Source organism: Festucalex cinctus, unplaced genomic scaffold, assembly GCF_051991245.1.
Source record: "Festucalex cinctus isolate MCC-2025b unplaced genomic scaffold, RoL_Fcin_1.0 HiC_scaffold_147, whole genome shotgun sequence".
Lineage (NCBI taxonomy): Eukaryota > Metazoa > Chordata > Actinopteri > Syngnathiformes > Syngnathidae > Festucalex > Festucalex cinctus.
The window spans coordinates 72,356-76,796 of record NW_027520394.1 but is presented as its reverse complement, the minus strand read 5'-3'; positions in this window follow the sequence as shown (position 1 = coordinate 76,796).

Genomic DNA, 4,441 nt, shown 5'->3' with positions numbered 1-4,441 from the left:
TTTAGTCGATTTCCAGGAATTCGACCCCATCCAAGGTCGATTTCCAGGATTTCGACCGATGGGCTAAACCTGGCCCGCGCAGCGGGCCCCAAGCGCACGAGGCCCCGCGAAGCGGGGCCGAGTACCGCCATGGTAGCACCCGGGGAGGGAGGTTCGGTTCCCGGCTTGAGTCGATTTCCAGGAATTCGACCCCATCCAAGGTCGATTTCCAGGATTTCGACCGATGGGCTAAACCTGGCCCGCGCAGCGGGCCCCAAGCGCACCGAGGCCCCGCGAAGCGGGGCCGAGAACACCGCCATGGTACCACCCGGGGAGGGAGGTTCGGTTCCCGGCTTGAGTCGATTTCCAGGAATTCGACCCCATCCAAGGTCGATTTCCAGGATTTCGACCGATGGTCTAAACCTGGCCCGCGCAGCGGGCCCCAAGCGCACCGAGGCCCCGCGAAGCGGGGCCGAGAACACCGCCATGGTACCACCCGGGGAGGGAGGTTCGGTTCCCGGCTTGAGTCGATTTCCAGGAATTCGACCCCATCCAAGGTCGATTTCCAGGATTTCGACCGAAGGGCTAAACCTGGCCCGCGCAGCGGGCCCCAAGCGCACCGAGGCCCCGCGAAGCGGGGCCGAGTACCGCCATGGTAGCACCCGGGGAGGGAGGTTCGGTTCCCGGCTTGAGTCGATTTCCAGGAATTCGACCCCATCCAAGGTCGATTTCCAGGATTTCGACCGATGGGCTAAACCTGGCCCGCGCAGCGGGCCCCAAGCGCACCGAGGCCCCGCGAAGCGGGGCCGAGTACCGCCATGGTAGCACCCGGGGAGGGAGGTTCCGTTCCCGGCTTGAGTCGATTTCCAGGAATTCGACCCCATCCAAGGTCCATTTCCAGGATTCCGACCGATGGGCTAAACCCGGCCCGCGAAGCGGGCCCCAAGCACACCGAGGCCCCGCGGAGCGGGGCCGAGAACACCGGCATGGTTCGTCCCGGGTTTGGTGGGTCCAGCTCCCCTTCGGTCGAATTCCAGGAATTCAACCTGGAGCGAGGTCAACTTCCAGGAATGCTACCGATGGGCTCGACCTGGACCGCGCAGCGGGCCCCAAGCGCACCGAGGCCCCGCGGAGTGGGGCCGAGAACACCGGCATGGTTGGTCCCGCGTTTGGTGGGTCCAGCTCCCCTTCGGTCGAATTCCAGGAATTCAACCTGGAGCGAGGTCAACTTCCAGGAATGCTACCGATGGGCTCGACCTGGCCCGCGCAGCGGGCCCCAAGCGCACCGAGGCCCCGCGGAGCGGGGCCGAGAACACCGGCATGGTTGGTCGCGGGTTTGGTCGGTCCAGCTCCCCTTCGGTCGAATTCCAGGAATTCAACCTGGAGCGAAGTCAACTTCCAGGAATGCTACCGATGGGCTCGACCTGGCCCGCGCAGCGGGCCCCAAGCGCACCGAGGCCCCGCGGAGCGGGGCCGAGAACACCGGCATGGTTGGTCCCGGGTTTGGTGGGTCCAGCTCCCCTTCGGTCGAATTCCAGGAATTCAACCTGGAGCGAGGTCAACTTCCAGGAATGCTACCGATGGGCTCAACCTGGCCCGCGAAGCGGGCCCCAAGCGCACCAAGGCCCCGCGAAGCGGGGCCCAGTACCACCATGGTAGCACCCGGGGAGGGAGGTTCGGTTCCCGGCTTGAGTCGATTTCCAGGAATTCGACCCCATCCAAGGTCGATTTCCAGGATTTCGACCGATGGGCTCGACCTGGCCCGCGCAGCGGGCCCCAAGCGCACCGAGGCCCCGCGGAGCGGGGCCGAGAACACCGGCATGGTTGGTCCCGGGTTTCGTGGGTCAAGCTCCCCTTCGGTCGAATTCCAGGAATTCAACCTGGAGCGAGGTCAACTTCCAGGAATGCTACCGATGGGCTCAACCTGGCCCGCGAAGCGGGCCCCAAGCGCACCAAGGCCCCGCGAAGCTAACCCTAACCCTAGTTCCAATTCCAGGAATTCAACCTGTACCGAGGTCAACTTCCAGGAATCCGGGAGCATCGCTGGGTCATTCACCCGTCTACGCCCAGTTCCTGGAACTGGACCCCCAACCAAGGTCCAGTTCCTGGAATTGGGCGGAGCGGGTCCCAAGCGGAGCTAGCCCCCGCGAGGCTCCGCGAAGCGGGGCCGAGAACACCGGGATTGAGGCTCGCCGGTCCGCTGGGTCATTCACCCGTCTACGCCCAATTCCTGGAACTGGACCCCCAACCAAGGTCCAGTTCCTGGAATTGGGCGGAGCGGGTCCCGAGCGGAGCTAGCCCCCGCGAGGCTCCGCGAAGCGGGGCCGAGAACACCGGGATTGAGGCTCGCCGGTCCGCTGGGTCATTCACCCGTCTACGCCCAATTCCTGGAATCTGACCCTGAACCAAGGGTCAGTTCCAGGAATTGGGCGGAGCGGGTCCCAAGCGGAGCTAGCCCCCCCGGGGCCCCGCGAAGCGGGGCCGAGAACACCGGCCTGGAGGCTCGCGGGGTCGCTGGTTCCGTGGCCGGCCTCCGCCCAGTTCCTGGAATTGGACCCCAAACCAAGGTCCAGTTCCAGCAGAATTTTTAAAGACATAAACTGCCAATTGTCAAACTTTACTTTCAAGACAATGAACTACAACTTTTTGCTGAACTTTATTTTAAACATTTAACATGTTGGCTGTCCCCTTATGGACGTCGTCTTCGTCTCCGTCCTTTTCCTCATCCTGTCCCCTTATGGACGTCGTCTTCGTCTCCGTCCTTTTCCTCATCCTGTCCCGCGTCCTCCTGGCCTTCTGCTGCTCATGATTTTGAAACAAAAGAGTCATGTTTACGTTTTGGTTAGCTACTAATAACATGCAATGGATAAAGTGTCATTGTGAAAGACTTACCTTTTCCTCTCTCTGGATGGCTTCACCCATGAGTGTATTATGCCAATTGGAATTTTGTGCCTGTGCTGGCCCGAGTTCAGCACATATGCTTTTTTAACCAGTTGCGTTTCAGCTTCCGCGAGTGTGCGATTAGCCTGTAGGATAGGGTTAGGGTTAGGGTTAGGGTTAGGGTTAGGCGCCGGGCTGACCCCGACGCCCCGAAGTCGGAAATGACGTCGGTTTCGTGGAAGCCTTATGAATGGCGGTCTATGGGAAGCTGGAATTTGACTTGGAAGTTAGCCACTGTGCTAACGCGCGCTCCATTGACTTTGAATGGCGGGGGCATAACTCCCGCGCGCCAGTTGGAACCGGGTTTGGAACGAGGTCGCGATTCCGGATTCCGGTGAAAATGTCGGCTAATCGAAACGGGAAAAATCGCCGCGGATAGTGCGAAATTCGTAGGCGCCGGCGACGCGTTTCGTTTGAAAAGGTTTTTTGTTTAAGTATTTTTTAAGGGCCGTTTTAAAAACGCGGGTGCGGTTCGGGCGAGCGGACACCAGGTGTCGCGTGTGAGCCCGGTCGAATTCCAGGAATCGCGCACGGGTCGTATTCCGTGAACCGCGCCGGTCGGAGTCCGGGAATTGTACTTGTCGTGTTCCGTGAACCGTGCGCGTCGGTTTTCGGGAACGGCGGGGTCGTATTCCGTGAATCGTACGCGTCGCATTCCGGGAACTGTACGGGTCGTAATTCCGTGAATTGTACCGGTCGGGGTCCGGGAATTGTACTGGTCGAATACCGGGAATTGCGCTGGTCGTGTTCCGTGAACTGTACGCGTCGGATTCCAGGAATTGTACGCGTCGGATTCCAGGAACTGTACGGGTCGGATTCCAGGAACTGTACGCGTCGGATTCCAGGAACTGTACGGGTCGGATTCCATGAACTGTATGTGTCGGATTCCAGGAATTGTACTGGTCGTATTCCATGAACTGTACATGTCGGATTCCAGGAATTGTACTGGTCGGGGTCCGGGAATCGTACTGGTTGAATACCAGGAATTGTACTGGTCGTATTCCATGAACTGTACATGTCGGATTCCAGGAATTGTACTGGTCGGGGTCCGGGAATTGTACTGGTCGAATACCAGGAATTGTACTGGTTGAATACCAGGAATTGTACTGGTCGTGTTCCGTGAACTGTACTGGTCGTATTCCGTGAACTGTACGCGTCGGATTCCGGGAACTGTACGCGTCGGATTCCGGGAACTGTACGGGTCCGATTCCATGAATCGTACGTGTCGGAGCCCGGGAATTGTACTGGTCGTATTCCATGAACTGTACGTGTCGGATTCCGGGAACTGTACGCGTCGGAATCCGGGAACTGTACGGGTCGGATTCCATGAATCGTACGTGTCGGAGCCCGGGAATTGTACTGGTCGTATTCCATGAACTGTACGTGTCGGATTCCAGGAATTGTACTGGTCGGGGTCCGGGAATCGTACTGGTTGAATACCAGGAATTGTACTGGTCGTGTTCCATGAACTGTACGCGTCGGATTCCAGTAACTGTACGGGTCGTATTCCAGGAACTCTACG